We start from the raw sequence: 24,341 nt of genomic DNA, 5'->3' as shown, positions 1-24,341 counted from the left end.
CAACAGCAGGTTTCTCATTTCTATTCAAGTTTGCGAGCTCAAAGGAAAACTTTTTTTACGGATGTAACTCGCCAGCTACCTAAGCACACCTTCGCTCCATGAGTTGATTAAAAACGGCGACTTTTAAATGTTTTCAAGTGACTCAAATGTCTTAAAATCCAACGGCATCACACAAGATTAAGACTAAAGCATGGATGTACTAAGGAGAACTAGATACAGCGTTGGAGGCCACGCTCCATTTTTTCCTATGAAAGTTGCTCAATTGCACATGAAGCCAAAAAGCCCACTTCCCACTGTAAACACCTACACACCTTAACCGGATAAACATATACTGAGACTTGGATGTATAACAGAAACTTTCATTGTAACATGACAAGAAAAAAGGCAGAGGACTTACTGATGTATTTCTTTTAAATGCAACGCTATCTCAGGTAAAGTGCGGTGGGTTTGCTGGATTCTAAACTTCCCTAAATCTATTAAGATTATCTTATCTTCCTTGCTGTAGAAAAAATACATACAGGGACTGAATCTCAATAGAGGACATAGTGGTTGTCAAGGAGAAGAATTCATGTAGCTCCAGCAAGGATATCTTAGTAATTACTTTCTTTTAAAGCATGTAATTCATATACTTAGCAGCTGGACATTCACAGAGGCCACAAAGCCACAAATGTGCATCTAAATAAAACATGCATCATAAAATCAGATAACAGGGACTTTTCTAAACCTCAAGGGCCCCTATAAAAGTTATACATCACTGATAAACAAAATTAATTGCCCTCTCTCTTTCTCGGAGTTAATTGCCTTAGGGCGTATCACTTTACAGCTAAGCTCCATGTTTGTTTTTAAATTATTTATTCACATAGGAAATTATCATTCTTTACGCTCTCTCTGTCTTATTTCACTCTCAAGCTCTCTTGATTTTTAAATTTTTTTGCCAGACGAATCCAAAAAGGTCTAAGGTGATGGCAGTAGAAATTTTCTTTCATGAATAAACCATTTCATGCCCTCTTTCAACGCCACTATTAGGCAATTTACTTTTTGAATCAGCGCAGCTAATATGCCCCCTGCGTACCACCATGGGAAATGTGTTTTAGAAGTTATACATGTACACAATTATGTTAAAAACTTTAAAGGACATCAACAACAGTATAAATAGAAAGGTTCAACTTTACTTATTTATTTGAGGCCATAGAGCCTCTCTTCTTTCTTCCCTTGCTCTACAACCAGCTGTATCAGGTCGGAGGGTGTCTATCTTTTATTCAAGATTTCTTTTGCAGTACTGTACTCCCCATAGAAAATGAATGCACAAGCACACTTTTTATTCTTGCTGAATATAGATCATGACTGGGCATATTTTTACTGACTGCCTTATGGACATTATTTCTGTCAGATGGCTTAAACATAAAACGACTAATTGTTGTTAAAAATAAATTTACAAATAAGATATGACTGTAAAAACAAAAGACATAATAGTGAAAACTAAATAGATTTTATATGTGCTTTTACTATTTCCAATTTGGGGATCAAGCAGAGTTTTGGCAGGCTTCAGAACATCAAATGAAAAAGCCTTTGAACACCTTTTACATCATATTAGAAATGTATGATTTTTAGTCCAGGCAAAAATGCGTAGGGTCATTTATGTCTCCCTAAACTGCATCAATCAGCAAACTACCAATGTCTAAACAGTGCAGCAATAAAACTCAAAGAACAACTTTGTAAAGCTTGTGTCATTCTTTGGCTTCAAATACAACAATATCACAAAACAACAACAAAAAAAAAAAATGAAACAAGGAAGCCAAATACTGCTATCCATCTCTATTTACTGCTTTGGCTTCTTGTTCTCTCTCCTCAGCTCAGTGAGTGGAGACTGAGTATCTGCCTTTTTTCTAGCAAAGCCCCTGTTTTTCACTCGGCAAACTTTTTCTATTGGCTGCAAGAGATTTGATCTGTGTGCTACAAGAGAGGAGCTACCAGAGGGAGTCCACAGGGAAAGTCATAGGGGTATATAGTGTACATCTGCAAAGATTCAGTAAGAGGTTGGGCTTAAATGTGTGTTGGAAGTTTGGAAGGGATCAAAGTCCTCACAGGAGCAGAATCAGAATCATCTGATTGCTCTGCGTACTCTATTTCTACCTTCAAAACATATTTGGGAGATCATCATACGCTTGCATTATCTGAGAATCTTTGGTATACATAATCTAAATAAAGAGATATTATTATAAACTATTGCACCCAGCCCCAGTAACCCATCAGTGGTCATGTCTCCCTGTAAATGCCTTTACACTCACGTTACCGTTGACGACTGCCTATAGCTGCGTCTGCAGATAAAAGCCTTCCCCATCCTCCACCTGCATCAGTCGTGCTCAATGCACCCTGGAGGGCCTTTATTGTCTCTGTTAATTCACAATGGTAAATTATCATAATGCTCCCTGAGTGTTAGTTAACATCTTGCTATGGATTTCATGCTGTTACACTGAATTCCCGCAGCAGGGAGCATCCCCAAGAGTTGATTCATACCGACAGACCAAACAGTGACTGCATTAAGTTTGCTTTGTAAAATGTGTTTCTGACAGATGGCCGAGTATTTGTCTGAAACACTGTTCATGAGTTGTTCACAATGACCCAAGTGTCTGTTTGTGCTTCTGTCTACAGGAACAACTAATTGTCAGATCAAACATCAAAGAACATCCATACAACAAAAAGATACCTTAATTACTGTTTCATTATGACTACATCAGACTGCACACAGCTTAAGGCGGTGGTTCCTAACAATCTTCAAAGCCCAAAGAGGAAAAGGTATTTTACAGGAAGAAAGAAAAAGGTCAGGGGAAAGAAAATACAGATCAAAGATCAATTTACCAGGGAATCATTTTTAGGCTGTGAAAGCAGTTAGAAAGAATTACCAGCCAGTAGCTATGAAAGTAGCTATCCAGTTGCATTATGGGAAGTGTAGGAGTCAGGGCTATAGGTACTTGACCCATACTAGGGTAGTTAAAGTCTGCTCTACAGATTCTGATTTAAAAACTGAATTGCTGAGGCTTTGCATTTATTAGTCCAAACTTCTGTTGCTGTTTGTGCATGTTATACTTTAAACCTGCATTTTGTTGTAGCAATGAGATAAGCCAATGACGGCGCGCGCTGAAACAAAGCTTTAATACTTTAACTTGAAGTTTGCTGTGCCATAAAGTCCCAGCCACATATGTTACACATGTACCCCCACCCACCTGCAGGAATGTATTGTTTCAACACAAACATTTTGCCTGAAGAAGCCACCAGAGACTTTTCCAGCTTACAATCTCTAAACAATGCTCCACTCACTCTATTGGTCAAAGATCAACAGAACTCTTTATATTCATTCTGACTTATTAAAAACTTTTTTGTGCAATTATATGCTTTATTAGACAGTGACAGCTGAAGAGATGGACAGGAAAGGTAGGGGAGAGAGAGGGGATGACATGCAGCAAAGAGCCGCAACAGTAACGACTCAGGCTTAATACATGAACGCACACTCTACCAGGTGAGCTACCAGGGTGCCCACTGTTTCACTTTTTAATACTATTTACAACCTGGCATCGAACCAAAAGCTTAGCATGCATTTGCTTGCTTTCACATTGAGGAGCTTTAAATTGAGACAGACAAGCACAGATCAGCTGTGCATCAGCCCATCTGGGACCAGCTAAAACAAAACAAGCTCAGCTAAATAGAGAAAATGTCCAACAGTGAAATGAGACATTTGAATCATGTCGTACCCCAAACACACACCAGTAAACGTACAATCACAGTACTTAAACATCCCCCCCCCCACCGGTGTCCATGTCTGGGAGTGATTAATGATTGTTCATTGTACCTCGCACTCACCTGCATTCAGCTGGTTGATTGATGGCCCTGTATGTTGACAGAAGGACAGATGTGGCATGGCAGCGCAGGCAGGCAGGGAGCGACACCTCGGTCCAATCAGCGGCCAATTCCTACTTAGCGAGTACAGAGAGAGAGAGAAATTATGAAAGGGAGAAAGAGAAGAAGAAATAATTAATTTGCCATTTTCAAAGTGCAAATGTCTCAGATTTTGTTTATTCTTATGTGAGCTGGTCAAATCAGCAACTGGTTGACATTTGGTGGAAATATCACAGAGAATACATGAAACAAAAATGACAGGTGACCAAGTTTACGTGCCCTCTGAGGCCATGTTTATACCATGAAGCTTTTGATGGAAAAAGCATTGCCTCAGGCCTTCCCGGTGGCTAACATGGATGCAATGTTTGCTCCAAAAGTGCAACATCCTCAGTTTGAAACACTGGTTTACTGGGGTTGGGCCCAAAAACAGACTCGGGAGGCAGATGAGATAAGATAAAACAGTCTTAACCCCAAGATTAAAGGAACAGGTGAGCAGGAAACAGGAAGGTTGAAGGTCAGCTGACAGGCAGGGTAGGAAAACATGGTGAGGCCCTCTAGTGGACAGGAGGGGTAGACTTCCAGTTACATGGCACCACATCACCACATAATGGATACTAATAAGCACAATTTCAGTAAGTGGTGTGTTGGAAAAGTTGGAAAAAAGCTGTTGCTGATGGGCACCATGTTCACCACCATGTAATGCATAAAGGAAAAGAAAACACAGCGACAGAAAAATGTAATAAATTGCAGATGATAATGAAAACACTAAATCTTTGGGGAAACATTGAGCTTTCTCTTTGAAGTTTAGTTGGTAGTTTCATTCCAAAGTTGTAGCGTGATCCTTGTCCGTTAAGGACATTTGTTAGAAGTTGTTATTTTAAGGTGTTAATTATTTTCTGTGCCTTATCAACACCTGAAAACCGTAGTGTTGCTGCCATGCATTCTGTGATCGCTGTGACATGTTATATAAACAATATTAATTTATTACCCATCATTAAAGTGACCATAGCACAGAAACACATGAGTTCCTGTTGGTACAAATAGGTAAAGTAAATTAATTTCTTATACAATACACTGCAAACACAGCAGCTATCCTATAATAATTAGTATACAGTATGTACTGGATATAGAGATTTGTTGTTTGTAGGTTTCTTGCAATGACTATATAGAAAAACATTGCCTGACTGTGCTGACTTTACAGAGGATATCAAAGGTAAAATTTGATTAATGATGAAGTCGTGTCATGTCCTTTGTCTGTAACGCGTTGTTGCTGCCAATCAAAGACATCATAGACTTTTAATTAATTCATTTAATACTTGTCAGTTCATTAAAAATGCATATGAAGGTTAAGAATCTATCTAAACAAGCCTTAGCAAAAGCCGTTCTTCTTTTAAAGTTTTGCAGTTTACACAACATCCTCACAGTTGCCGTCTTTAACAAAAGTGTAATGTCGTGAAAATGCCTGCAGCAAACTTCTTGGTAGATGTGAACCAATATGAAAAACGTATTTACTGGTATGTGACACCTTCTCTGTACTATCCATCCACACCACTGAACCTCACGCTGCTGCTTTTGAGCTACAAGACAGAAGCACAGGGGGAGACTCTCTATTCTGGGCCGGTGCTGCAGAAGTGAAAGCGGTGCTTTCTGCAGGAGCGGCAGACAGAGCCATAAATCATATGTCTACTAATGGCAGTTCCAAATGAGCCCTCTCATCAGACAAGACAAGTGCCTTGCTTTGTGTGCTACTTCAGGCTCCACTATAACATCTGTGCGCTCTCAAACAACTGTGCATGAGATGTGTGTCGCCCTTGTATTCATTAGGAATTGTCTACTGAGCCCTTACAGTTCAATTTAGTGTAATTTAGAAAAGCAGGCTGTGACAAACAATCAAGAGCAGAGTATTCTTCCTGTAGGTGTTAGTTGTTTATACTGCAAATGTGACGCATTTTCAATCAAAGAAAAACTTTCTGTTTCATTGGTTTGAGAAATAAAATGACATTTTAACTGAGAACTGCGTTGGCTGTGGCTATTTCAAGACGCCCCCCCTTTTTTTTTTTTTTTACATATATAATATACAATGTTACAGTTCTGAAGCTCACATACAGAGAATCACTGTGTTCATATACACTTTGATTTGTAAATCTTCAACATACTCTGGCTTTCCTATGGGATTTTTGTCAAATATTGATGTTTTAATACAATAACCAGAGAGAGTATCGACTCTATAGTGCTACAGGGTCATAAAAAATAAAAATGGTTTAATTTTAAAATGACCTGAACTCAGTCAGAGCAAGGGTGGGGGCTTTCAAGAGCACTCGTGCCAAGATGAGGATAATCCAGCAGCGGATACGACACCCCACTCTGAAACCATAAATTAAAAGTCATACTATATTTTACAGCCTACGAGACCACGACACAATTTGATGTCTAACCTCAGATGGGGTCAGTGTCTCTTTTTGAGGGCCAAAACCATTGAATGTTGGGCTTTTGTTCCATTTGGCAAGGGTATAATGGAGTTTGAGAGGGGTACGCTGGTGCTGTATGGAGATAGGGACTGAATAGAGGAGAATGTAATTACTATACCTGTCTATGCAACAATGGCTAACCACCTTTGTCGCCCCTCACTCCACTTGAAGAAGCCAGACAGCAAGTGCTGTTGGACAGCGGGAGCACAAAAGCCGCCCTTGCTGCGACTCCCAAATCACTGTCTTACAGTCGCAGGCAAACAAAGGGACGTGTCACAGTCCTTTTTAGGAAGAAGATGTGTGTTTGGATGTGAATGTTTATGTTTTTATTTACGACTTTGTTGCATAAACAATCAAGTCTTCAAGAAGATGCATGACCAACAATGGAAGCAGCATTATACTGTAGCAGGCATGCAAGCATAAACATAACTGGATAGTAAAAACTGCAAATACTTAAAGGGAGGCAGAAATATATAAAATGGTAAAGGCAGTACAAGTTGACTCTTAAACCACTTAACACGCTATTTTCACCTTTTATTCCTCAAGAGGTGTTAAGGTGGTAAAATCATCTTATTTCACACAGTTTGTGGTATATATTAGCTTATTCTAATGCTTAATTTAAACTATATGATGTTCACACTCTGCAGTATTCAAATCCCATGTGATTTTTAGGGCTGTGCTATTTCATTCTTCCAATAAAAATGGAAAAATTGTTTTTATAAAACCACAGCTTCTCATTTTTATTGAATACGCCGTTCCAGATGTATTTTATCACACACCTAAATTATGGTGGGACTGGGGAAGTTACAGTTACACAAAGAAAATAAGTAACAACTATCATTTTGTACTTTTGGAGAGAATACAAAGAACAACAGGTGGACAAAAAGGATGGGTGCCTGTTAAGAATAATAAGAATTAGGTAATAATAGAAAGAAAATATTCAGTAGAGGCTGCATAAAACATGTCAACAACTGTAAAAAATTGAGAGATATGATTCAACAAATGGAGAACATAGCATATAAACCAAGGTGTTGAAATATGTTTTATGTCTAAAGATCGAGCAGCAGAGAATGAGGCTCCCCCTTAAGGCCATAGCTGGTCATTGCCATCCCCATTAATAGTGCGAGTTATTAGACTTTTAAATCCTTCATTATCCTTCTCTCTCTGTTATATGCTGCATGAGAAGGACGAGCTGCTCGTCAGGTGTCCCAACCTCCCACTATCTCCAAACAGCTTGTTTGAAATGCTGTCATAAGTCTGTGATGCCATCATTATGCATGCAGCATGAGTGCCTCACAGCTGCCAATTATAGAGGAAATAAACTATCAATACCCTGTGATTCTGTAACACGATAAGAAGGTGGAGTAGGAGGAAGAGGAGAATACGGCAGATGACGATGGTGATTAGAAGCATGGAGGAAATGATGATGAATGATGTAAATAACATGAATAAAATGACATAAGCTAGCAGAAACTGTACATTAACTCTCACTCTGGGCTTGAGTCTGCTCTGATATTCAGTTTTCGAACCGTGCATTGGATAAAAAGCACTCACAAAAGGAAGGTAGCCTATGCAGGAGGAACTGAAAAGGTTGTCCTTCAAAGCCTGTCACTGCTTCAGTCAGCACTTGAAAAGGGAGCAGGAGCAGATGCTGTAGCTTGGCAGGTAAATACCACTTGTCTTGTAAACAACAGAACGTTGGGCTCCTTCCAGGTACCTTGGTGTTTTTACGAAAATTGTCAACGATCTTAAACCGTTGGAAGCGTACCTGCTGGCACATGTAATCCCGCTACTTGAAGGCTTTCAATTCCCTATGGTCAAAGTGTACCTATTTTACATTTTAGTTTATTCTGTTAATGTATTCAGAGGGGATTTCTGCATTATAAAGGCACATAGTGGCTGTTATATGGATCAAATAAGTGACATTTCAATAAGCTCTTATCGTGGAGCCCCACACTGACTGCAGCTCTTCACCATAAAATCTATTTTATTGCTGCTTTGACTCATTACAAGATTGATTTCTTAATGCGCCAGGTGAATATGCTTCCACACAGGGCAGAGACTGATAAAGCACTCTTTTCCCTGTGTACTTAATTGAAATATAGTTTTGACCAACTTCATTTAAGTGAATATGTATTAATTTGTATTTTAGAATTTAATTCAGGTATTCTTTGGAAACCAAGCAGCACAGTAGATTCAGTTCAAGTTCGTTTTCTCTGTTCTGCAGCCTCCAAAGCACATCACTGCTGCCATACATATTTGTCTATAACTATTGATGAAATGAGTTTGTATAATATAAAAATATCATCTTTCAGCTCATTGTTCTGAAATTATAACCAGCAATCAACCAGTTTTGGTTTCTAGACTGATGTTTTTAGCAAAAAAGCTCTGATACACCAATTTATGCTACCTGCCCAGCACTAAACATAGGAAGAACATACGTATTAGAGGATTTATCAGCTGATAAGCTAGATATTTCCCTTAGGAGATGGTTGGAGGAGACCTAAACAGAGCACACAGCTTACTAACATGTTGGATGTATCAACTTTATATGGTGATAATACGTAGTGCATAGGGGATGTACGCTCAAATCAAATAATGCAGGTTTAAGGGGCAATAAAGGGAAGTGTAGGGGTGTCCTGATATCTCACCTGGAAGAGCTCCATGTACCAAGGCTGAGTCCTGCAGCAGCCTAACCCTCTACCCAAATAAAGTTTTTTTAGTAATAAATGGTTAAATTACAACAACCACAGAAGATACTGTTTTAGCTCAGCAAAGGTAGGTAAGAAGACCATAGATGTATAAATAAGTATAATAAGTAATAAGTTAGTATCGACATAGAGTACAGTAAGTACTTTACTTATCTTATACTTACTGGAGCCAGAGAAGCCACATCAGGGAAACGAGGTGGATCCAGGCTGAAGTTCAGGTAGAGCAGAAACCACCACAGCTCATTCACCTGTCAACAAAGCAAATATAACATGTGATCTGACATTCAACGCCACATTTCAGTCCTTGACAGTTTTCTATGCAGACACATTTCAGTCGGTACCAACCAGTCGGTGCTGGTTGATAAACAACTTTAAGAATTCATTAAAATACATTTTCCAGACCTAAACTTCCTTTTCAAAACAGTTGCTGACTTTATATATTAATGGGTTGTGGAGTTTCAAGCACAATCTAGGAGCCATCTGTGTTTAGCCGTGCTGCTTGCGGCCTGTTAGCATCTCTGCAGCCGCTGGGGATTCAGTGTCTTGCTCAAGGACACGTCTGCAGGGTGGAACAAAACAGCAACTTGAGTCTGGTTCTCTGTTTTCGTGAGAGACAAGTTTCTGTTTACCCACTGGGCCACTCTGCCACTCCACAGTGTTTTGCCATTCTTGCAACTTGAAAAGTGTCAAGCAAGAACAGATTTCTTTTCATACTCTGGCCTTCCTCACTTTTAGGTGACAGCTGCTGAGTTGGCACATGTACATCATGCTCTTAAGCACAATCTTAGCTAAGACAGCAGCGCTGACGTTGCACAGACACAAAGGACACTCGGTGGATCTTTGGGGCTCTTTGTGATTGGCAAAAAGATATCAAGTGGAAGGACCAAAGAAAAAGCAATTTTCAGGAGCTGAGGGGAATATATTGAGGTCAAGTTTTTTCCCACATTCACTTTACATGAAGTCTGGTCTCTAACACATTCATTATGTCGAAACAGCTGCCCCATAACAGCTCGTGCCACAGTCCTGAATACTGATTTTCCGAGCTCTCATATGTATTCATGCAATAGTTATGTTACATGTAACAGCCGTGGGGTAGTCTCAGTAGGGGGTCGTGTCAAAACAAAAGCCCTCAATCTATTGTTTTGCCTTTTAAAAACAGTCATGAATATTTATCTTTTAAAGTGTTTCCCTAACATTGTGTATTCGTGTTATGATTTTAAGCTAAAAGTGTTAGCTTCAATGTCAGCAATGTCACATGTAACAGTGATAAAACTCTGAGGGGTTGAAAATCAAAACAAATATGCTCATCAGTAGACATCTCGATAAAGTCACAGAGGAAAACATCCTTCCAGCTTTCAAAAAGAAATCAAGAACTCAATAATTGCTCAAACTCTGAGCAGTGGGAGCTTATTTTCATAAGTGTTTAGCTATCCTTGAAGATCCCCGAAGAGCCCTCACACCACACCCAAACACACACTCACTGGCAGAGTGACAGAAAGAGAGCAAAAGGTAAAATGTGCTTGGATGCATGATTTTACAGGCCCCGCTTTAATGTTGGTCTGCGATTCTGCGAAAGGCATCTCACTCTGTGGGTTTATTGACCGGGTCCTTTCTGCCTCAGCTGCAATGACCATCAGATCAGCCATCCTTTGCTTCACAGTTTATGAACTTCAAAGCCGCACGCCCAGAAGTGAGCAGATGATGGACTGCAGGGACGTTAAAGAGAGATAGCAAAAGAGCCAAGGCTCCGCTCCTAGCTGTTTAATTTCAAATGAGGGGGATGACAAGGCATCCTGTGAGTGGAAAGTATGGGTGGGCTGATGGGTAGTAAATAAATCACAGCGAGAGCATAGTGACGCACAAGGCCCTGTGATGCTTTGTAAGTAGTATGTAGGAGTTTCTGATCAATATGTACGTTTATAGGTAAGCCAGAAAAGTATTTTGGCTGGTGAGTTATGAATAAGGTAGATATTTATAAGTAAGGAGTTGAAGCAGCAACTAAAAAAAGAACCTTTTTGGTCAGAAAATGAGATGAAATCTGCCTTATACACAGACGGTGGATATGCTCATTTGACTTTTTGCCGAGATTGAGATGAGAAGATCGATTCCACTCTTAAGTCAGTACAAGAAATATGAAGCTAGAGCCAGGAGACTGGCGAGCTTAGCTTAGCATAAAGACTGGAAACAGAGGGAAACAGCTAGCCATCTTCCAGCACCACTAAAGCTCACAAATGATCACGTTGTTTCTTATTTGTTTAACGGTAAAAACAAAGTTTGAACACATAACAATGTGGTCTCACACAAGATATAAAATACAAGATATATATAAATAAGGATATAATTTGTTTACTGGTATGCTGATTTTGTTACATTATTACTATCATTTCAGGTTTTAGCAAGAAAGCAAGTAAGCACAACTATTCATTTAAAGCCAGAAAATGGATTGAAAAGTATTTTATCTTTGTTATGTTTCGACATGGGCATACAGCATAATGGTTGTTTGTTCTACAGCGTGGACCGCAGTAATGATTTCAATTAGTTTCCATCTTTATTTATTATTTTTAAAGATGAAATTCTATGTTCATGTTCAAGCGGCAACAAAAGGAAAGAAAACTTTTAAACCTTTCCAATTTCTTACAATTAGAGGAAAGTGCTCTCATAAAACATGCTGCATGGGAGATATTGGAAATCCCATCACCTCTGAACAGCTTCCATAATAAAACAGAGCAACTCAGGGGAGAAAGACTTCAGGACCGGCTTTATAAACACAACTAATACACCCTTCCAACATTCAGAATTAGGCACATCCATACCAACGACCTGAATGTGAAATTTTTCTGCTTTATTTCAGTTTGAATAAATTTACTTTGTCTCAAGATCTTGATTGCTAATTTCAGCGAGACAATTGGACTCGGGCCCTGTTGCACACATCTGTATGACGCCTGTAACAGTTTGGGTCCGTGTGACACATTTAATGAGTTTAGTCTTTGTGGAGAAAGACGACCTTCTAAAGTGACAAATCCAGATAAACCGACTTGCTCAAACAAAATAACAGCAAATGTCCTCCCCGAAGTCCAGTGACTGATTAAAGGTTTGATGTGCGACTCTCTTGATTTCAACTGGGTTTGATTTAAGGCGATATTTTAACACACATCTACACTGTGCATGCCCACACGCCCACACACCTAAATACACCCGATGACACAAGCACACACAGACACAAACAACCACCCAAGCGCACAGATTGGCTCGCATAATAAAAGATTGCAGAGGAGTTTCTGTTGTCAGCGATTCACTCCCGGCTCCGAAAAAGCGGAAAAATCTACATCACGCATGAAATGAAGTGATGCAAAGGAGCAAAAGGTCGTCGCATACTCATCTTCAAGAAGCTTGTGTTTGCAGCGCTCATCAACATTACGATCTTATCTGCATACCCATATTGCACTCGATGCATTGACTGACTCTGCTACGTTTACCATTAGAAAGCCAAGTATTAAATTGCTTTTGTCACTGAATGTTTCATGTCCGCTCGTGCACAGCAAGCCACAACGCCACCAGAAATATGGCCAGGTCAAGTCTTCAGTCATCCAATGTAGGAAAACTAATAGATAGATAGATAGATAGATAGATAGATAGATAGATAGATAGATATTTTATTTATCTAGAGGGAAATCCATCCAGTAGCAGCATACAAACATACATTAGACATACATTAAAATAGAAAACTAGTAGAAAGAAAGAAAGAAAGAAAGAAAGTAGAAATAAAATAGCTTTTAGTAGTCAAAAGTTTAGTAGGTTTTTTTGCCTCCAAAACCAAAAACAAAAGAGCAAAAGTACAAGTAATTGATTAAACAGTGTGTTTTATCTGCTCTAAAGCAGTGGTCCCCGACCCCGGAGATACAACAACATGATCCTCGATCCATGATGCTAACTTTACCAAAGTTAGCCGAGACAGCATTAGGATCAACAATCCTCATCCTAAAAGCATTCTCCTTGTTGTGTTAGAGGTACGTTTCCACTTCTTTCCTTAGGACTAACTAACTAAATCTCAATACAAACAATGTAAACATTGGTGTTTCTTTTTCCTTTGTGCACCGAGTTCAGCAAAAAGAAAACCAACTAAATGGTTAACAGGTCGAGTGAACTGCATGGAACAAAGGCCTGTCAGAATCTGGATCTGCAGGGTGTTTTATCTTCCCACACAGCTCTGGGTTCCTACACTTCCTGAGGACAGCACACAACAACACAGACCGGTCGTCCGTCCTCTCAGGTGATGATTTCAACCTCTCTCCTCACCCACTCTTTTCTGCAACAGCACAAGTGGTCGATCACACTTAGCGTGACTCTCTGAGAATTGTTTTCCTTTTTCACAGGTTTTAGTCCGCCCACGCTGTCCGCTCACAAATTACTTCTGATTTGCTCATTTCACATCTGCCCCTGCAGTATCGGACTCACAATTGGATTGTTCGGTCAAAATGGCTTTGTGGATTGTCCACTGGAACGGCTCCCAAAACATCACAGAGGAACACAGGTAGGTATTGATCAAGATGAGTACAGCTCTCCGATTGCAAGGCCGCTCAGTCTGTAAGCATAGAGGTAACGATTCACAATGAAGGCAGAGGCTCTTCATGACAGAAAGCTTTTTGAACATTTATGATCTTTTTGATTGAGGCACAAAGTTATTGACTTTAATGAATGCACATGAAGTTCTGTGCATTCACCCCCTATGTTGTTATGTTCTCCACTCCCCTACTCTCTTTTTTCTGTCCAATAAATGTAATGTTTATATTACCATGAAGTTTTAGGTAAGGTCTTTGTAGCTTTCAGCTCAGGTTTTTTTTTAAATGCGCAAACAACAATAAAACAAGTACGAATTAGTGTGGGATGTGTTAATTATTGAGTTATTAGAAATGATGCAGTGGAAACGTACATTAAAGCAGAAGTTGGTGATTAAAAAAGTTTAAAAAAGCAGAGCTAAATGCTTTTGTCACAACTTTAATTAACTTACTCATCACAGCATGACAAACAGAGTTGGTAGAAATTAAAGACTTTTAGGGACAATTCAGTGATAAAAATGTAAACCTAAACTGCAGTTTTACATTAGCTGCAAGTTTCTGCAGCACTAAATAGAGGTGAAGGAATAAAGAACAAACGCAGTAGGTTTAACTGTGTCTCCCCTTTTTTTGCCTGACAAAAATTTGCCTACTGACGCATTCAGTCACGTTACCCTCCCTACAGCGGCCTTTTGAAAGTCGACCCTACCCTCATTTTGTCTTTAGCAGCCAAGATGCAACAATATTTTCCTTCTGCTACTTCTACCACTTCGTTCCTTTTTTTTTTTTTACAAGCTTGTTTCTGCCACTGTAAATAAATCCAATTTTCGAGACCTTGAGGTGACACACGGCACAGTTCATGTGTGTGAACTTGGGAAGCCACGGGCGGGAAAAAAAAGCGAGTTTCTGATGCATCTTGTTAGACGTGCCTTCCCTTCACGACAGCTGATACTTGGGTGCTGTAACTGCGACACATGTGGCATAAATAACCTCTGAAGCAGAGGGTTAAACATGCAAGGTTCTACTAATGTAAACTATTGAGTGGCAAGAAAAAAGCCACACAGACACACAGAGTCCCTCGAAGTGTACAGACCGACTATAAAACATGCATAGCTCTGATTCACCCCTCAGGGAGCAATCACTCCTCAGTACCTTCAATACTTTTCTCTCCAGTCGTTTTCCTCTGCCTATCAATGTCAGACACAACTACACCTCTCTTGCTTTCCGTTAGTTTAGCCTTTTTGTGCTTTGATTTAACAGTATTCTCCGGCTTCATTAGCTCTCAGAATTAAAAGTCGATCGCCGTCTGTGTGCATTCATCATCCAAAATAATGATTTTCTGTTTCTTCTTGAATTTACTGCCCAAGCAGAGTATCCAGGTGCTGGAAAAAGGTGTGACTCTTTATTAAATATGTAATTTTTCCTTCCTTTCTTGGCAGATTTGTTAGTGAAATGTAGGATTCTGGGTCCAAGTCAGTGTAATTTACAACAGCTTTAAACATTTTTATGTTAACTACAGCTCAAATGGATACGTGAGATATGAAAGAGGTCTCTTGTAGCGACAACCTCGCAGAAAATTATCACCAAACTCTGCATTTTAGCATTTTTAGCTCTTTGTTTTTTTGACTTTATGGTCAAATTTACTGTTTTTGTTTTAGTCCTCCTCACTCTTATCAACCCTGAAGTTAATTTTCACAAACAAGCAGCTGTTTTCAAGTGGGGAGGAAAGACCAACTTTCAGCTAGTAACGTTAGCGACTAAGTTAGTGAACATAGTGGAGCATTTAGCAGCTAAAGAGCGACATATTTTTCCTCAGGAGGTGAAATATATTAAAAATGAGAGTGAATATTGGACTTACATTCATCAGTTGACCAGAAACAGGCTCCAAATGAAGGTTTCTTTGTGTCTTCTGGTTGTTTAAAGAGGCGACTGTTTGCTAACATTGAGTTTACGGCTTTCTCTGCTGCCCCCAAGTGGTCAGAAACATGAACTGCTCCAACAGTTTAATTAATATTTAATTAAAGACTCACCTGTAAGTAACAGGTAAAAAAAAAAATACATATACCTACATGTACACAGCGTTTGTGAAATGGTGGTCAATTATTAATTAATTATATAGTATCAGGCGTCTAACAAGTAAGGTCTCGACTGTATAGCTGATGCAGGTTTGGGTCTAGACCATGAATTAAAACATAATAAAGTCTGTATAGGTAGGGTTTTAATAGTGAAACTGTAAAAGCATGTTCCAAACATTTAATAGCAGTTGCTTGCCGGACCTGCATGTGGAGTCCTGCTGCAGAAAATGGATCAGAAAAATATAATAGAGCCAAACCATGATGGGTAAAAGGATTCTCCTAAATTAAAGTGACTGAAAAAATGAATTTGGAGCCAAAGTAATACAGCCAGGACTATAGAGAGATTACTTAATACCTAAAAGTCAAATAATAAATGTCCTCAAATACTTTAATTTCCACAAACTCCTCTATAGCTGCCTTGTGTATATTCGCATTCTTGCATCATCTGGGGTCTTTGTTGGTTTTTCACATCCTCTCTCTCTCATCTTTCCTGTCACTCTCTCTCTCTCTCCTGTGAGCTCTTCAGCAAAGCAGAAATACTTAAAAACAACAGCGACACCGTTGCCTCGCTGATCCCCGCGAGGATTGACATCAGAGTGTTTTAGGTGCCTGACAGCTCCCTGATGATTTCTTTTGGCTTTCCTGTCCTCCACTGTCTGCCAGCGAGTAATTATTGCCCGGCTCGGCACAGATCAGTCTTTCAGTGGGAACACAGTCGTCTGTTTGTGAGTGTGTAGGTGTGTCAGAATCACACTTTAGATTAAAATTGGTTGTGTACATGCTTGCATACTGAACAGTGTTTTGGTCAGAGATGAATAACAGCGAATAACACTGACTATTCTTGTTTGTATTTTGGTCTATATTTGTGATTTGTATTATTCCTTCTCACAGTAGGAGACATTCAATAAAAAAATTAATTAATTAATTTCTGAAAACCTCTTGTCAAATACAAACTCTACTCAGCCTTTTTCTTAGTCCTTACTTCCCTGTCTTTACTCAGCATTTCTCCCTATTACATGATTTGCACCTCAGTCGACACATCAATGCATGAAATACACAAAAAAGAAATACATAAACAATTTCACCCCCCTGTGAAAGTGTTGATTCACCGTGAATAAAACGTCCCAGAACCTTGACCTGTAAGCCACCTCAGACTGCACCATCCCATCCAATCAGCAGGTCTGATGTGCATATAAAAACCAATACTTTATTTCCACTCAGGATGAATCTAGTGCACACTGATGTGCCCACAGCTATGCTTAAATTAAACCTGCGTGGCATCGATGACCTGTTGAGCTTTGGTATTAAATGCAGAGATGCAGTGGAGTGTAAAGTCTGCACAATCCCCTCTTTTCTTAAAACTGTGGCAGATATTTATGAAATTAAATTTACATTACAATTGACTAAGTGGGAGAACGAGGAAAGGGGCTTTAATGCATCACTGTTTTATTTCAGGCTACGTAACGGTTCAGTGATGTTCGATACTGTGAGAAGATGTAAATATAGTCTAATGTATTAAAATATAGAAAAATGGTGAAGGTGGAGATCATGTGCCGCCGTGTATCCGGTTGGAGTCCAAGTTGGAACCTTTGTTGTAGGTTTGAAAGCCTGGGCCCGTGTTTATGAGCCAACTACTGAAAAAAAAACTTAACTTAAAGTAAAAAATAAGATTAATTTATCAAGGAACTTACAGATATGATGACATGATCAATCACATGTATACTCAGAGCAGAAACAGCCAATAAGATTAAAGGATTTACCTTACATATGCCACATTTTCACTCTGTAAAAGCCTAATTATTATAATTAGTTTTAGAAATGGTTGTTTTTATTTGTGTTAAAACTCTAGTTTCAATTAACAAATGAATTGGACAACAATTTAAATGATGTATGATGAGAAATAGTTTTAAAATAGCGATGAAATAATTGAAAATTGGCAAGAAAACAAGCCAAAGCCTGGAGGAAAGTTTCCTTAAACCTAAATAATAAATAAGAATAAGGGCAATTTAGTACAGCAACGTAAAGTACAGACATTATTTTTTACATTAATACCTCAACATGTCTCCCAATGCTTGTCTCTGTCTCTGAACTGCAGCAATCTACTGTAAGACCTCTAAAACCTGCTCTTCACCAACGTCGTCCAGGTGCGGAGAGGGTTCCTGTTGGCATTTCATTCACAAAAGAGCAACCTGTCAATCATCTGTCAGTCACATTTACACTGATGTTAGCCTGCACTCTTCAATCCAACCACAGAAAAACGCATCCGTCTCTTCCAGAAAGCTACATTTGAGGGTTATTGTCAAACACTATCATCCGTCTCTTCCAGAAAGCTACATTTGAGGGTTATTGTCAAACACTATCAGGACAATACTGCTGTCCAAAGTCACATTTGTTAAGACCTTCTCCAGCTCCTTAAAACATACACACCCATTCCCTATTCAACCTTTCTTGCTCCTGTGTTGCCTCATAGCCGGCTCCGGAAGCTCCCTGGAGCCGCCCTCACACCGTCCTGTCACTCAAAGGCCGATGGCTTCATCTATGTCGAGCTTCCTCTCTACCCGCGCTCACACTCTTAGCTTGTTTTGCTATGCCTGGCTAGATACACCACAACCTCCTTCTGCTCCTTTTTCACCTTTATCTCCTCTGTCTCTTCCCCCAAATTCCACTCGCCCATTATTTGTGCCTTTTTGCTTTCTTTTCTCTACCACTCTTCCCTTGCGAACACCTCATTATCCCTTATCTGCTTTTTCTTATTCTCTCTCCCATCTCTCATTGCCTCCCCCCCACCCCACCACCATCTCCCTTTTTTACAGCCTCTCTGCATCTCCTTCTTCCATTTGCTAACCTCCACTTTATTCACCTTGCATTGTCTCCCAATCCTGTGTGCAAATAGAAAGAAGATGATGTGGTAGACGAATTGACTAACAGCAGAGTGCGTGTGGTGCATTAGTCCATTGTTTTAGATGAGTACTTACTGCGTACAACGAGGCTATTGGATCAGAAATGATATTATAATTTGACATTGAAACAGGCCCACGATTAGCACAGCCAAGTGCATTTGTAGATAAGGGCACTAGATAGCGAGGGCTTCGGCTCAAGTGCTTTGCAGGGCAGTTTCTTCATTTACATTAACTGTTTTCATCTTCACCAATAGGTGCAAATTGCTTTTGTGGAATCAAGCCTGAATCTGATGAGCCAGCACTTATAAGCTCTCTAGTAGTTTCAATGGGTGGGGCCACACCAGCCGGCTCCAGGTCATCAAAATCACTGTTAGATGGTTAAAAAACTGAATATTTGCTTGTGTGTTGTTTCAGTTTCAGGATCTATTCGTTACAAAAAACGCTTTAAGGGTGATTTTGTAACAGAAGCTATAATTTTTTATTAACATCATTAACAGCATTTGCTTTTTTTTTTTTTTTTTTTTTTGGCTTAACAACAGTATAAACCCCAAAGATGTTTTTTCGGTGATATAAAAGACAAAAAAGCTGGAAATCTTAACATTTGAGAAGCCGTAACCAGACTATTGTGCAATCAAACAATAAAGTAGATAATAATGTCTCTACAGGGGATACACAGTAAAATGGAAACACCATAAAAAGGACTTTCAAGTTACTAAATCACTGTTGCAACACTACACAACAGTGAGTCATAATGAAATGCAATTAGCAGCATTTGTTAAACTGTAGAAGAGGTCTATTGGAACACATAAATATAACACCTAATATGTGAGCTTTTGAGAGGAACAGCTTTGATAAGCTGAATATAACAGTAGTGGAATGGAAGAGGGCAGTGGTTCTCAACTGTAGCTGAAAGTGCCACAAAACCAAATAAGTTGAAGTCTAATCTTTAACATTTACTTTTTTACTTACTGTCTGTGTACTCTACTAATCATCGATTATCATCAGCAGATTATACAATAAAGAAAATGACATATAATATATGAAATATACCTTTGTGGTAGTAGTTGCAGTGGTGATTTCAGTTACTTTACAGTATTACAGTACGTAATTTCTGCCACTTGGGGGGGTCTCTAACATCAAAACAATAACGAAAGACAAAGTTCGATGATGTAGTTAGGTAGCACGGGATCATGGGAGCACCAACAATGCAGTCAGTGCAGTCAGTTTCTCTCGGTAAGGATTCCTTCAGTGTTCACTGTTCTGAAGGTTTCTACTGGGAGCCCAATTATACACAGAGGTGATTAAAACCTGTAAGAACACTGAACAAAGCAACTGCACCTTAAAAATCAGTGTTGACGCTGACAAAGAACGTCCTGGGGGGCCGAGCTGCTGCTAACGTTAGCCCAGCTGGTTTCTCTGATAACTTGAGATCCAGACATCAGATGACTAAAATACCTCATCTGGTTAAAATATATATAAAAAATGTGGCTTAAAACTGGATAATAAGTCAATTTATGACTTGCTTCTACAACAACACTGACGCATGCACAAATGGGATATGGCGCCGTTGAGATGCGATTGGTGAAACGCAGCGTTACCTGAATAAAATGAAAGATTTCTCTGAGTTTGTACATTTGGGATAATGTAAGAACACAACAAAATTCATAACATCATAGCACAGGTCTGGTGTTGCAGGACTGCATATTATAGCTTTAAAGTCCTTTTACATAAAGTGTAAATCCTCCTTCCTTCACCTCAACACAAATACTTCAGTAACACTTCGCCCTTTTGCTCCCCTGCTGACAGCATCTCTACAGCATCAAATGTGTTAGTCAGTTAATGTGTACATTTAGCAGCTGCTCTGTAATCCTCCAGGAGATCAGTAAAAAAAATCTGCTCATCCCATGCTTCAACTTCCCCCTTTTTCTTGCCTATTTAGTTACATAATGAGCCATAACATGGCATCCTTAAAAGGGTGAAAGCTTAGTGCTCTTTAGTTAAAACCAGCTGTGTGAACACAATAGATTTTAGCCTCTCCTGAGCTACATTTTCTTCCCTTTTATTGTCAACAGGCTAATAGATCAGACACTTTGAAAACATCAGCAAAGACGCCATTCAGCCCATGAACAGCGAGTTGTTAATAGTGTCCAAGTATTGCCAACTCTGGTGCTATTTATGTAGAGCAGGGATTACTGGAGCTGCAGTGCCCTCTGCAGGCAGTATGAAAAGATTCACAGGGTAAAATTCAGGCAACGCAGAGCAGCAGAGTGATTCTCTCTTTGTATACTCCCCATAGGCTCAACCCACTGCTGCGTTACCCCCTCCAGCACACAAGCACAGTCAATTACCTATTACCTTTTCTATCCCATTTTAAAGACAGATGTGCAAACCACAAGCCAGAACACAACTTGTTCATTATTTGCTCTTTATTTAAGCCCTAGGGTTTTGTGACAGGTTGAGCTGTGTTGAGACACAGCACACCACAGGCGTTTTCTTTCTTTTTTTTAAACTTATTACACTGCGTAATAGAGATCTACTACTGATTATCTAGATAACACTCACACAAAGGAAAACAGAGTGTACAGTGCTGGGCTCGTTACCCATTCCTCACCATGCTTCGACTTTTCATCATAATGTGTCTTAACACTACTCTCCCTATCAGATGAGGAGTATTTGTCTTCTTCACTGTCTGTGGTTTTAATGGCACAGGAAGAGAGTAGGAGCTTCCTGCAGTGACCAGCTGCCTGCAGCGAGCATTGTTGCTGCATTTAAAGAGATACAGTTTGGTGCATGATGAATGATAAGATGGCAATATGAAACTAGTATCAAATCAGCTTTGGCATCATTTTGAACAGATGCCAGATATATATATATATATATATATATATATATATATATATATATATATATATATTGTGTCCAGATTCAACAAAATGTTCATGTGTACAGGTATCGTTTCCACATAGATATTCAATCAATATTAAAGTCTTTGAGGGAATGTCTAGGTTGTGCTTGATTAGTACCGTATATTCAAGTGTACACTTCTGCAAATTAAAAAAAAGGGCAATCTGTAAACATATATATGTATATATATATATACATGTACACTATCCTTCCTCTAATTCAGTTTTGATCACTTACAGTATCCCACCCCCTCGCCCCCCAACCTGAGGGAAATTTAGTACTAGTCACAGAGCTACAAGATAAATCTTACATATAAATGCATACATACATTATAAGTAGTCACAGTTCAATATTGATACTTCTAGGACTCGATTTCTAATTCATATTCTACACTAATTATCAGGTATGCAGGAGTTGGTCCAATCTGTTATGTATGATAACCTTGAATTGAAACATCAGGAGGCTTTATCACCAATCCACCTATGAAGAATACATAACCTTGCAGCACACCAACAATGTATACTCCACAACATCTGTGTGCCTGGGCTTAATGTTGACTTGAATCTGAGCGTCGATTTTCCTTTAACATTACATAACATACATAACACTGCACACCAATATTACACTGTGGACAGATTATAGTGCATTTGATATCCACAAAGAGTGGATATAATGGCCTCAGGTTTGATCTCTGCATATAGTCAGTGTGTGACCTTGACTGAGACACTTAATGCCCTTCTGTCTATTATGAGCTGCTTCATACATATAGGAGCTTTTGTTCAAGGTATGATAGGGAGTGTATAGACATCAGCTCCATGGGTGCTTAGAGGCTTAAGTGCTGCCAATGTTTTCACTCCCATCCTTGAATTCCAAATAATGAAATACACTGAAACTAGATCAGATTGTATTGAGTCTAAAGATACAACTCAAGTAAAAGTACAGATGTATTATCAAAGTGTCAACAGTAAAAGTACGTTCTACAGAAGAGCTGCACATTTGAGTCATATTTTATTATATATAATAATAGTTGTATATTATGACACTGTTAGATTAATAGAGTTTATGCATCAATGCAGTATTTTACTGTTGGAGCTGGTTGAGGTGGAGCTACTTTTTTAGTCCACTGGTTGGGGGTCGGGCCTCCTCTGAAGGGTAACAAGATAAACCTAAAGGGGTTGTGAGCTGAGTAATGGGGTCCTGCTACACAAATATGTGTTCATTTCATGTATTTTCCTCCAATCTCTGCCTTTTTAAGGGTGAATTGTTGAATATTTTTGCCACTTTTGGCCTTGAGCAGTTATTTAAATGAAACCATCTTTTTAGAGGTAAAATCACTTTTTTGATGAAAATGATAGCAATTCTAAAATGTGACGAGGGACCAGAACAAGACACTGATGTTTTTTTATAAGTCAACAAAGCGATGCAATGCAGTAAAAAGTACAATATTTCCCTAAGAAAGGTAGCATAGAATGGAAATACTATAATATATAACCAGGCATGCTCTGAGGTACATTCAAAACTGGGGGGAAAAAAATGATGAACACCGAATGTGAAATAGTGTCTGCTGTTAGTGCCACAGAGGTCTCGTCATGTAGGTGTTGTGGCACAAGAAAACATCTGCTGCCAACTCGCCTGGAAGACTAAAACTGAAGAGTGAGAACAAAGGTGGGAGGTCTGAGACATCCTGTGGGTCAGAAATTTTCTGGAAGAGAGTCTGTGTACTTTAATACACTTAAATGTGCTCCGTGTTCAACGCTGTAGTGCAAAAAGCATCTATTTTCATCAGATTTTTTACCTTAAATTTAGAGAAAAGGGCTGAACTTTGTCTGTATTTTTCTTTTTGTCAACAGAATAAAAACAAAGCCATATCTCAGTAGTTTGTGATTTATCAACGGTCTGTGTTCGGGGCTCATTTGTTTCTACTGAAGACATAAATCTGGTCAGGAGTTTTTTCAGTGGTTGTTTAGTTTCCCCCATTATACAAGTCTGTGCATTCCTCACTGCACTGGACTGCTTTACTTGTGTTTGGGTGTGCTGTCTTTCTGGTGGACCAGTCTTATTGCGCTGCTGGGTTTGAGTCTTATTGTGCTGCTTGGTTTGAAAAACACAGGGATGTGGTGTCTGTTGAAAATTCTCCAGAGTTTCTCAGATACACGTATAGAATGACGATGTTTATTTTTCTTTGCTTCACGTCCTGCAGTGTTGGTGTTCTTCCCGTATCTTGTGGCAGCCACAAGCTTGAAGTGCATCATTTAGAAAACAAATAGGAAATACTGCTATTTTCTGTTAGGGCTGCACAATATGGTACAAACAATTACAAGATATTGTGTTATGAATCACAATTAATCATCATTTTTATTGATTTTTTTTATTTTTATTGAAAATCATGATGATGTGACATTTGTACCAAACAAACATGCTTTCTTACTTCTGTAGAACAATGTCTGTAGGCCAGTACTTTATCATAAAGCTGCACACACTTTACCTTTATCAAAAAACTGCAGCTTCTGCAATTTGGATATTGCGTTTGGCCATATTGCTTGATTTCGATAATATTTTGATTGATTTAAACATTTGGTGCCCTAGTGCATATGACTTCTTGGCTGTTGTGCTCTCTGTCTTACTAGCACCTCATGGTATGTATGTGTACAGTTGATTTCCAGTCAAATGTCGATGTTTTTAGTGTCTTCTTGTATAGAGCTCATATTTCTGTTTGTTAAGTCTCCCTTTTTGACATTTGTTGCAAACTGCAACACTTGAAATCAGTATGAAATTAGTATGCTGAAATGGGAACTGTGCATATAATTTGAACCCACAGGGGTTCAGAGGGTAAACA

Source organism: Dicentrarchus labrax, unplaced genomic scaffold (assembly GCF_905237075.1).
Source record: "Dicentrarchus labrax unplaced genomic scaffold, dlabrax2021, whole genome shotgun sequence".
NCBI classification, from domain to species: domain Eukaryota; kingdom Metazoa; phylum Chordata; class Actinopteri; family Moronidae; genus Dicentrarchus; species Dicentrarchus labrax.
This window is presented reverse-complemented; position numbering follows the sequence as displayed.